At 28.7% G+C, this 13279-nt stretch overlaps 1 protein-coding gene across 1 annotated transcript in view; it reads left to right on the top strand.

Annotated features, from left to right (window-relative positions):
* The first annotated feature begins 8864 nt into the window (after positions 1-8864).
* Positions 8865-13279, top strand: part of LOC129960094 (synaptotagmin-A-like) — a 66197-nt gene continuing 61782 nt past the window's right edge. The window contains exon 1 of the mRNA XM_056073201.1: positions 8865-9086. The gene's annotated coding sequence lies outside the window, so the exon portion shown is untranslated. The remainder of the gene's footprint in view (positions 9087-13279) is intronic.

Raw genomic sequence — 13279 nt, 5'->3', positions numbered from 1 at the left:
GCAAAAAATGAATGGAAAAAAATTGTTGATGAATTTCTAAACAATTCCATACAAAAATGGTTTTATAAATATTTACTGTGGTGTCAACTCCAAGAAAGCAATAAAAACAATATTTCACGAAACAGTATTCTACTCTATTGACACTTCAAAAAATATCAAATAAATCTTTGAAACATTAGAAGAGCTTTCTTTTTTAACTATATATTTTATCATTACTTTGTCAGAAATATCTTTACTAAATTTATCAAGTTTTCTTTCCTTTTCGGTTTTGGAAGAACTTTTCAAATTATCATTTAATTATTCAATAATGCATTGACTGCAGACCAAATTACCAATCTATAAACATTTTCTGGTTTATGTCCTGAAATGCCTTCTCCATAATCATGTACTTGTTCTTCATTCACTAAATCATTAAAAATTATATCTGCTGTAAAATATTTTTGATTAGAAAATTTCAAAAATTCTTCTTCACATATGGTACATAAATTTTTAAATTTTAAATTATAAAAATACACTTGCAATGTTTTTGTTGATTAATTTCAAAACAATTCCATACAAAAATGGTTTTATGAATATTTGCCGTGGCATCAACTCCAAGAAAGCAATAAAAACAATATTTCACGAAACAGTGAATATAGCAGCATTCTATTCTATAGACACTTCAAAAAATATCAAATAAATTTTTGAATGGAGTTTTTACATTAACAATACCCCACCATCTATTTATTATTCTTATATATTCTGCTATTTCTTTGTAGTGTGTAAACTCATATTTCAATCCCAAATTCATTAGATTATCAGGTATAAATTTATTGAAAATTTTAAGTACTCATTTGACATTTTGTTTTTCTAAATTATTGGGCTCCAATGCTTTTAATGATAAACTGTATGCATATTTAACGATGTTATTCGTTTCAGTTTCATGAATAATTTTAATGAATAGTTTTGAAGGATGCTTTATTAAAATCAACTTTATTGTCAGATTTACTTCTAGAACCCTGAATTATTTCATCATTAGAGTGAATGGCATTATCATTAGTTTCTGGAGAATTTTTAATACAATCTTATTGTGAATTTTTTTCTGAGATGGTTTCTTTAAAATTGGGATAAATCAACATTTAACATTCTTCTGATTGATCCAGTTCTTGCGAATATTCTTCAATAAATGGACGGTATCGATCATGAAAAAAAAAGAGGGCGTTCGTTCCGAATGAGGATAAACAATCGAATATGACTGTGAAGGAGAAGCGAACTGAGACATTGCTTATTGATTGATTGAATTGTTGTCTGTTTCTACACATATCACTTTAAAACCAATGTTTTCTATCCAAAAATATTTTTTTAATGAATGTATGTAAAGCGTCTGCTGCTATTTTATTTATAGGAAAAATATGAACAACATCTTTATATGACGATGAAATACTATTTATCATGAAAGTCATAACACTTGTGGCGGCATTTTCTGAATTGTAACTGAAACCTGATATATTTCTTCCTTTGTAATCAAAGTAGGGTTTGATGTGCATCTCATCTATTTGAAGAATCACATTTTTATCTGCAGATGTTATGAATTGTTATTTCTGCTTAATGTACCTTAAGAAATGCAATTCGCTCTGCTCTGACTGAGGGTAAGTGTTGATAGGTATGCATATATTTCTCAAAGTTACAGGATGAGGTAACAAAATATAGCCAGACTTTCTGACAAATTTATATGCATGCGAAGCCATTGAATAAAATAATGAGCAGAATATCATCATTTCAGTGGAGTACCTTTTACTGCGTTCATTTTGAATAATCAAGGCAGATTGCTCTTTAATAAATGCTATAACATTAGTTAAATTTTCTAGGGTTATATTTAAATTATCCACGAAACTATGAATTTGGGAAATAATATCTGAATTCAGCAATGAATTATTATTCATCTATGGCAGATGCTCTAATATTTCATTTAAATTGTTGATGTTATTGACTTTTATTGGTAAAGAAGAAATATTTGGAATATTTGACAAACTTGTTTTTCCAACAAAAGCTGACACCTCTAATAAATCATTTATTACAACGGACAATGCAATTTCAGGACCAGAACTTAATTCAATATTCACGAATAAAATTTTATTTTCTTTATAAATGATATTTTAGAAATTTTTCAAATTTACTACAGAAATGCGCTGCTTTAGTTCTTCTAAATTTTTAAATTCTCTTATCACATCATATTTCTTTTTTTCTGTTATGCTTTCCTGGAGAGCTTTCTCTATATATTGTTGCTCCAATTTCATCTTTTTTATTTCTGGAATTTCCCTATGAAATGTTGAAGATGACATGTAAGAGGCCCAATTTGGCATCTGAGATGGAATTGCTCCAATCACTAGTCTTGGATATTTAAGAGGGGCACTTAATAATTTTCCTGACTTCGAATCAAATAGACTAGCTTCTCTTTCAATATCATTTGTTTTAAAATGCAATTCACAGACCTACAGTAAAGGAAATTATTCGTAAATATTGACTTCCTTTAATGTTAATTTAAATACAGTAACAAATATACAACATAAAACAATATATAATTATAAGCACGGATAGTTTTTATTTTGTGTACTCTCAAGTATTTATCGTTATGTTATTTTACTAGTTTATGTCCTAGCTTCTCTTCCAATATCTTTGTTTTTAAAATGTAATTCACAGACCTACAGTAAAGGAAATTATTCGTATATATTGATTTCCTTCAATGTTTAATTTAAGTATAGTAACAAATATACAACATAATACTATATATAAGTACGAAGAGTTTTTATTTCTTTTACTCTCAGGTTTTTATCATTATGTTATATAATAAAATTTAACTATGTAAACGTAATTATAGATATAATAGTAAACAAAGCATAAACATAATTACGGCAAATATTATAATTATTATTGACAATAATATTGCCTACATTACAGCATTTTATAAAATAATTCTTTTTATAATGCACTTGATTAAAATCACGAATGATGGATATTACTGAGCTGTTAAATTTCTAAAATGAGAATAAATTATTTTTCATTTAGAAACATTTGGCATTACTTTAAAATAATTAAATGAGCTTACCCTACTACACTGCGTCGGATAAAATCCTTCACAATGTATGGCTCTTAACCATTTCTTTTTAAGTACTTCATTTTTAGGAAAGGCAAAAACACTTACTCTTGGGCCATTCCTGTAATTTCCATCACAGTTTGGAACACAATAGATCAAAGGCATTTCTATTCCTTATTTTTAGTAATCCAAATGATTTTTCTTGCAAATAAGAAAAGGCGCTTCCTGTCTACTCAAACACAGAAGGGTCACTGGCTAAAAAATGGCGTGGGAAGGGAAGAGTTCGTTTCTTATCAGTAAACTTGATGAGGGTGAAATTCTTCCCTTGGTCCCCCAATTCGCACCCACTCGTGTAACGTCTCGGGGCGACGTCAATACTTTCTGTGACGTAAGTGTTCTGGCCTTGTCTATCGGGGTTGTGGTCGTCCTCGTCAGCTGACCGCGGTTCAAAATTACGAGGTCCGACCCAAAATAGCCCTAGTGTTGCTTTACAGCAGGACTTTAATATGACTAAACCTAAACCTGGTGCATTCCATATCTTAAGGATCCAAGTGTCATGACTCAGTATTTTCTCACTTCATTGATTATTCCTGTATTTTTCAAAAAGAGAGTACCGAATCAAAAGGGCATGCAATTGTAGCGCCATTTGTTCCTCTTCAATTACAAATCTAAAATTTACAATTATAAAGAAAGTTTTTAAAAATATATAGTTGAGTGGGACCACTTGATAAATCACATTTTTCAGATTGGTCTGAGTTTGTAAAACCTACATTTGGTATTTTGTCTGTCTCTATCTGTGTGTCTGTGAACGCATTGAGCTAGAGGGAGGAAATAAAGCATGTGGTCCTAACACAAAATGATCAGGTTTCTACCAAATTATAGAAGAAATAATTGATAGGGAAGTCTTTCTATTTGTGTGCATGACAATTTAAAAACTCAGAGCTAGGTAGATAAATTTTGGTGCATAATATTTTGTCATCAGAACTGAAGAGGTTTGCTTAATTTTGGTCCAAACCTTTTAGGTGATGGTAAATTTCTGGTCTATACATTCATAAGCATGTTAAAACGATAACTAAAAAACGTAAAGATTTAGATAAATGAAATTTTGCATGCGGTTTTTTGATGCAAATTGTAGATATGCATTAAAATTTTGACTCAATTGATCAAAAGAAAGGAAGGCAAAACTCAAATTCAATTTTTTTCATTATATTTCGAAACACAAAACTTGGTATATAGTGTTTCTAAACGTGAAAGTCTAGGGGAGAGCAATTCCATCTGGGGGCGTTTCAAGTGTTTACCGCTTTCACCCCCTCCCCTCGAGATAGGTTTAGGGAATGCATATTCTTATAAAAAAATGCAAAAAAAAATCCTCTAAATACAGAAAAACTTTCAGGAAATTAATTAATTTATATTTATAAGTAATAATTTATAAATTTAAACACATTATAATTTCCACATTACATTTACATTTTAATTTAAGCTACTCATTTAAATTTATAACTAAGAATCTTTTGGTTCAAAATAAGAATAAAATATCAGCTTAGTAAATTTTAAGTATGAGTGATACTCCTTGATTAGAGGCTATAGACAATTTTAGCCTACTGGATAAAATAGCTCTGTTCATACTACTAAAACAATTTTTCTCTGTACGAGAAATATATTGTAAAGATTTTGAAAAGACTCGTCGTTTGATACCATGGTCAGATTAAGCCTGAGCTTGCATCCCATTTGACACTTCAAAAACAAGAGGATGTTTGACGGATTTAGAATATACTAGGTCGAATGACCAGTCTCGAAGCCAAGATGCTGCTATGAGGAGTGATTGAGATTCTTATCTTGTTGATTTCAGGTATTTATTTATATAGTACTAGCCGCCTTTGGTGATCAACCGGTCCACCAGTATTAATGCTCGCTAAAAGGTTCAATTAATATTTTATGCACTCATAATTGGTTTTACAGCAAAATATTTTTAAGATCCAAATTTTGAAAATAATATAATTCACCTATACTATTATGTAAGCATTAAGCCATCCTGTTCATTGTACTACGCATGAATCTCTCTCTAATTTTCTGTCAGCAGCCGTAAAATTCAATTTAAAATTAAAGTAGAAATGATGAAACTGCAATTAATATCAAGACATTTTTTTACTGAAACCAAGCAAGTAATTTTTAAAAAAATATGAGACCCGAAAACGGAATCATTCGGCATTGAAGTCTTATGCGTATTAGAGAATAATTTTCAAAATTTATAATATATCAAAGATTTATTCAACAAAAATTTCACAGTTTCATCATAAAATTCAGTTTTTAGTTTTATTTTCAAAAGGAATTAAATGATGTCAATAATAATATTTTCATTTTTTCGGTTTATAAATATAATTCAAAAATTATGCAGTATAAATTTTAGACAGTTCTTTGATCCTATGGAATCCTATTCTCCAAAATAATCCTGACACTGCAACTTTTAAATAAATAAATAAATGCATCTATCTTCTGCTATGAAATCTGACCAATTTAACACATTTTGAACATTACAATTTCAGAACAATCAACAATTTCATAATCTAGGCCAATCTTTCTTGAGAAACCCTGGAAGATGATTGGCTTCTTTGAGATAGTCGATGAAGTAATCTAAAATCGCTCGTCTTTATAAAATCTTTATATTCACATTTTATAAATCGGTCATCTTTAGTGATTGATTTAGTTGATTGGAGTTATATTTTTATTTATATATTATTATTTAAGATATTAGCGTCTCTAGAATAGTTTGTTAAATATGATTCACAGGACAGGTTATATATGTAAAAATTTTAAATTTGTAATTCATCAGCATTTATTGATTTAATTTACATATAATTATTTATTTCATTTAGACCATTTTGTTAGCAGATAAATGTCTATTACTACAGGTTTACAAATTAGCTGTTGGGCTCTGATTAGAGTAGATATCTTATACATTTTAAATCATATTTGCCTTAAATAAAACTTTGCATTGAATTAGTAATATAAGCATTGTAAAAGATCATAGAAAACGTTTCCTTGCATTTACTTATTTAAAAAATTATATTTCATATTTATTTCATTTCCTTCAGAATAGTGCTGAAAATTAAATTTTCATATGTTTAATTTGCAATAATAGTTGATTTATTTTTTAATTTGAGGTTTTGTCAATATGATAGTAACATATTTATAAAACCTAATTTTTTGCTTTTGGTGCTCGTGCAGATTAAATTTTATTTTTATTTTGTGCGAAATAAATTGTTGAAAATTATGATTAAATTAAAAAAAATCATTAAAAATAGAAATTTAATCTGTTGGCTAAAACATTAGTATCCTTGGAAAGATAATTTTTTGAATTCAATCAATTTTGTGCTGTAATATTTTCGGAAGTTATTGCGGAAAATCGTCAAGATTTAGATTAATTTTTAATTAGTTAAAATTCTAATTAAAATTCAAAAAAATGTGCGAAGTGCACACTTCCGACCTCCAAGGTATACATATCCAAATTTGGTTGCTGTAGGTCAAACGGTCTGGCCTGTAGAGCGCCAAAACACACACACACACACACACACTGAGCTTTATTATAAGTATGGATGAGCCCCGATCTTGAACAAGTGTATTGCTTTCTGCTGGAGAAAGGACATTTCAGGATGTTAAGCTGGGTCCTAAGTTGTTTTTAGGGCAAGACCTCTCAACCTGTGAGATGTCAGGTGGTTATAGCAATAATTTTTTTGTCTCTAAACCTCTAGATATCAACTTAATATGTAGAATAAGGCTGTTATTTCATTATTAAACTTAAACTCGAATTTTATGGTATCCCCAAATGTATATACAGAACCTGTTAGTTATTGAAAGTTTGTATTTCTCAGACCTGAGAGATAATCCAAACAACTAGAATTAGTCTAAGTCAATTATGAAATGTATCATTTGGCATGAAGATAACTGTTGTGGATGAATAGAAGTTTATGGAATGTTTGCAATAATGGACATGGGCCATGGTGGCCTGGTGGTAAGGTCTCGACTTTGGAACGGGAGTGTTTCAAGTTCGAGGACCCGATTCCACCGAAGGACCGTCGTGTAAGCGGGCTTGGTGCACGTTAAATCAGTCGGGGTCAAACGTCCTCCCGATGGTGTGGTGCGGGAGTTTGGAGAGGGGGTGCCAGCTTAGGTGGTGCTCTCGTCATCTGACAGTGGTTCAAAATTGCGAGTTCCCCCCAAAATATCCTTACTGTTGTTATAAGCGGGACGCTAATATAACTAAACTGAAATAAACCAATAACAGATATAATGATTTTTTGGTCACACGCTGTGGACATGGCCTCTCTTTTGATAAACCATTCAATTTAATTGCGCATTTCAATCCATTTTTGACTTAATGGATGTGTTAATGATTTATTTTAGGTTCATTTTTTTACTTCAGTAACTCCTTTAAAATGTACATTTTAATATGAATTCAATTACTCCTTTGTGCTTAATATTGTTTAAGTATACACTTGATTCTTATGAATACTGTAATAACGAAGTAAACGTAATGAAACAAATAGGAATGTAACCAATTATACTTGATAAAATGTCAATATTACTTTAAACTTTTATTTGAATCTGTATCTTTCGCAAATTTCTTTATTTGACAGCTAGGTGAATAATAATTTTTAATTGACCTGCTTACGGCTCCCTCAGCCCAGCTATCTTTAGCAACTTTCTAGTCAGAAATCCACCAGTGGATATTTATTTCTACCTCTGAGGACCCCTAAAAGTTAAATAACAAATATCGGTACTTTTGTTGAAAAAACTTTGTGGAGCAAAACCCTTCAGGATATACCTTTTTTGAGTAAATTTTTTCCTCCTTCATTTTTAAACGTCTAACTTGTCAAATTATTCATTTATTGCTTGAAACTTGAATTGTTAATCTTTTAATTTAAATTTTTCTCCCACAAAAACTTAAAGCGCTTTTATTTAACATTAATTTCAGATAGGTTTCATGAACATCTTTTGAATTATCTTCGTATAACGTTCTAGTGAACTTGACTAAAACCAATGAAATTGCTAAGAGAAAACTCACTTCTTATTTTTACTTCATTCATAAAAAATGAGGTATTTAGAAGTGAGGGTATTATTATCTCTCGTTTAAAGTTTATGAATTGAAAAAATATTTTAATTTCAATCGCAAATTGAAAAAGGAAAAATATTTTCTGAGAAAGCTTCGTGAAAATTATGAAGCACCATGAAATGAGAAATTACAACTAATTATAAATATAAATATAACGAAAAAAGAACAGAGGAATTATAGTTTTAAAGTAATTCTATGAAAAAAAATAAACAAGAATAAAAGCAAACAATTTGTTGTAATTAGAGTGAAAAATCGAAAAACAAAATTTATTTTGGGGAGAATTTACTGATCTTGGAAGATTAACACGGAATTAATACTATAATTTTTCTATTATCTAACCACGGTAGATTTTTAAAAAAATCTGTTAAAGGCTTTAAAAAATTCTTCTTAATTTGAAACTCTTAACAAGTGTCTAAATTGAAAAGTTTTTTAAATCTCTTTATTTAAGATGATTTTGCATCTTATCTTCGTAAACACATCTGGGAGTATTTTTTTTCTTAAGTTTCACATATTAATTTATTGAAATTTTTTTTTTTTAAATTAACTATTTTTTTATCAACACGCCTAAGACTTTATACTGCAATCCGGAAACAACCTGTTGCCTGCGGGTACCGTTTCCGCTTCCTACCACTACACGGCGCTCTGCGTTCCTCCTGCGCATTTGGCTTCTCGCATATTGTGAAGCCCAGTACGCCTACTGCGACCACAGAGATCGAAGAACTGCGCAAGCCTCTTCGCTCAGCGAGGCAACAAAAATAGAACCATAGGATGATTGTATAAAACAGCACCTTTAGACTGTCTCATAGCAGACTTTTGCTATAGAAAAGACTTCAAATAAGATGTCGTAAAAAATTGTTGACAGATTCCTAGAAAGGATGCCCGGCAAAATAACGCAATTTTGAAGTAAGTTAATTGTGATGATTGATTGTTTTTGAATCGTATGTAACCAGTAAATAATGGATTGATGGGGGTGTCCCGTTAATTCTGACAGCTCAGTTGAGGATGAGCTTTGTAATATAAACGTGAAGAACATCATTTATTAGTAAAATTTTCCTTCGTATTTGAATAAAAAAACCTCAGGCTTTAGTTGCTTTTCCCACTGAATTTACCTCTAAATTTCCTTACGTCTTTTAAAATTAGGGATTTACTGTATACAAAACGTAATAGAATCTTTCCTTTTACAGTTATATTTTGAAACTAGAAAGGGAATTATAAACTCTAAGAGTACGTTTTACTTTTTCAAAAACGACTGTTGTTAAATGTTATTAAAATGACATTTATACTGTTTAATGAATTACCAATCGCATTTATAGAGTTTATACGCATATTATTAACTCATAGATTATTGTAATCCAAAGAATATTAAGGCTCATATAAAGGTTTTCTAAAATTGGAATTTTTTTGTATTTAATTACAATTTTCAAAATTCAGTTTGATACATATTTCAACTGGTCAAAGCTGAAATTGAGAATAAAATTATTTAAAAATTTGTAAAATATCAATGTTAAAAATGGTTTTCATTTTCATAAATTAAGCTTTGAAATAAAATGTCACAAAGTTTATTTATAAATAATAAAATGTCACATAAAGTTTATTTATAAATAAAAAAAGATTTAATCTTTTTAAGAATAATCAGTGTATGTAGTATAATGCATGGTAAATATTCTTATGAAACATCTTTATCATTTTAATGATTTAGATGATAAGCCATCAATCTAAATGAAAATTAAAAATTTATAAATAAATAAATTTAATTCTACTATGTTTTAACTAAATAAAAAATATTTATTCTTTAAATGTCAAAAACATTAATAGAATAGGTAATTGAACTTACTTGATATTAGTTATGTGGTAATCAAGAATGGAATGAAGATTTGCTTCTTATTAGTTGATTATCCTTGCTCTTTGACCACTTTTTAAAGTTAACATAAGCAGAGCATCTCAGGTGCTCATTTTCAAAACATTATCTTTTGTCTAAGTCATACTATCTCTATAAATTTAACTAAGAGAATTTCGTTTTCAAAAGTTTTCATTAGCTAAAGGTCCTTTTAAAATATATATCATAGTACAGACTTGAAGACTTCTAAAAACGAAGGAATGCCACACCAATGGTAGATTTGAAAGCCCTTTTAAATATAAAATGATTTTCTATTTTCATTAGACTTAGAAGTTTTCAAGGAAATGACTAAAATAAAGCAGATAGAAAGATCTGCTTCATGAAATCACTAAATAGTGTGAGAAAAGGATGCCTATTTAGTAGATATCATTTAATTTTCTTCTGATTTCAATTAAAAAATTATTTGAAATAAATTCTTGTAACACTTAAAGTTTGATCTTTGATTCAGCCTATAAAAACGATGATTTCCTCAGTAGCTTTCAGCGACATAATTTGTTATTAAATATTTAATGTTACATGGAGTTTTTAGTCTTTTTCAGCGTAGCCATCATCAGGCATTGATTTTTTTCAAATTATTCATTAGAATATCTTTTAAAGCAGAAACGTGAATAGTGAAATTCAAAAAGATGCATATATATATATATATATATATATATATATAATAAAGATTATGTCAATATGTTTTTAATAATTCTAAGCTTGCATTTTATTTAAAAAAGATTTTTGAAACTTACCACCTCTAATTTCCTCAATCAACGTCAAATTGTTTGCATTCGTCTTTAATATAAATCCGGTAAGAAGTTCAAAGCCTTGCAATACTTATATTTAAAAGATCATAATGAATTTTCTTTCTTTATCAATGAGTTTTGGTGTAACAGAATCATTCAATCAGTTTTGAGACCTCTCAGAATCATTCAATCAATGGAATCTATTGTGCGGTTTTATCATTTCACTTGTTACAACAATTCATTTTAGGCTTTATACTTTCACACAAAGAGTAGAATCTGAAACTGTAATTCCTAAAAAAACGTTCAAATCCTATCATTTTTTGGAACGAATCAAGATTAGAAAGTACAATCCAACTCAAGAAAGACGAAATATTCTTGGAATTTTATTTTAAAAATATATAAGATTAGCTAGTTACGAAGGACGGAGATGCTGTCAGGCCTTTGGGTATTTTTAGGAAATTAACATTTTGAGATCATTGTTTATTAGTTTCTAAAGAAAATTTTTAAAAAATGGCCGTCACAAATGTTATACCTTCAAATGATAACTTCTGTTACCATGTATTGTGACTATAAAATTACCGTGTTCTGAAGAATTTAAATATCCAGCATAATGCAGAAGCTTAGATCATTATAAGGTGAAATTCCTTATAATTGTTCTGCCGATTTGGTGGAGGGTGACCAGAGTGCTTGAACTCAAGGCTCTTAGCCTCCTGGCACAAGAGTTGGATGGGAAAAAAGTGTATTAACAATGACATTACATAGCAAGATTGTGTGCCTTGTTAAATTTAATAATGCTTAATAAATATTAAATTTAATTAAAATATAAGAGTAAAAAGGAATAGAAAAAATGAATTTTACCTGACACAATTAATCGACAAAGGTGGGTTCACAGAATCATGTTGGTGAGGTAAAGCTACAAGTTATTGGTGATCTCTTCATAGATGAATCGTCGAGATTTCTTGATCTTCTTAGGGTGCTTGAGATGGTTGCTTTCAACTTCTTTAATTGCAGCATTGTCGAATTTATTTAAATTATTTTGCGATATAAAAAGGAAAAGGACATCATTCTGGATTTTAATGGGTCGACAACCTTTCCTCGTCATTTTAAATTTGTTATTAATCTGAAACTCGGTTTTGAAAGATATCCTTTTTTTTTATTTCTTTTTATCTTATTAGTATAATGATAATTCAAATAAAAACTTGAAATCATATTAGTAATAAGACAAACAGAAATAAGACGAGTGAAAACATATTTTCTAAATAAAAATTTTCTTTAACTAAAGTTAACAAAAATTTACTCTTTTTTATGTTATTAGTCTTTTATCTGAAAGAATTTCATGATTGTACTCGATAAAAACACAAAATTAATGGTAATAAAGATGATAAAATCAAGGTAAAAGCACATAAAGAATTAATTTTTAGAGTGACGCACAGCTGAATGAAAGTATAATAAATAGTAACTTTATTTTTGTATAAATGTAATTGAATATATGAGATACTTTATTACTTGAATTTTAAATCTTATTTCTTTTATTCTTATTATTTGTTCTGTTTAATTTAAAATTGAAGTTCATATTGGAAATGTTTCTACATTTCAGAAAATTAAATTCTAAGATCCTCTTTTCGCTGATTTTAATATTTTGTTCCATAGCAATTAATTCTACAAAAAATGATATTCCTCTGTGAATACCATTTTTTTAAAAAAAACTTTTTCAAAAACGTTTCAAAAATTTCGTTTCAGAAATTATATGAAACAAGAATAGCATTTAAGGCAGAACAAGCATAGTGAAATTCTTGTGTGACTTCTAATATAGGAAATGCATACAATAAAATGACCGTCTAAAATATGTCAAAAGTTTAGTTTACTTGCTATGCTGATTCGGTAAAATCACATTCTAACTATTAAAATTCATAGACGAGAATAAGAAAATTTAAAATGGATATATTTATTTTGAAATCTGGCCGAAACTGGATTTCCAGTCATTGAGTTTTTCCCCCTCATTAACCACTTAACTGTTTTATTTTCTTTACTATCTAATAAGATGATACCTTGTATTTTGGGAATATTTTCTTATTTTGATTCAAATATAAATTCAATGAATACTTGACTTATCTATGTATTCGAAATAATTTTAATATTGAATTATAATCCTTATGAATGGTTTATTTTTTGCTTAAAACTATGAAAATTCGGTAAATCGATGCACGTATGGCATACGGGCAAAGCAGTTAAGCGTTTAATTGCTTATAAAACTTGCATCGATCTTTCAAGTGAATTAAAAAATTTTTAAAAATTATCACGATCTGTTACGATTACTGATGCAATGCAAGAACATATTTAAATAATAAAAACAGTTAAAAAATAAATACAATTTTTAGTTTATAATATATATTTAGCCAGAATCTATTCGAATTATGGATATTATTTGACAGGAAATTCCAGGAATATGAAAAAGTTTCGTTTACTAATGT

The sequence above is a fragment of the Argiope bruennichi genome, chromosome X2 (assembly GCF_947563725.1).
Source record: "Argiope bruennichi chromosome X2, qqArgBrue1.1, whole genome shotgun sequence".
Taxonomy (NCBI): domain Eukaryota; kingdom Metazoa; phylum Arthropoda; class Arachnida; order Araneae; family Araneidae; genus Argiope; species Argiope bruennichi.
The sequence above is the reverse complement of the archived record's forward strand: the minus strand, read 5'-3'. Positions and strand labels throughout refer to the sequence as shown.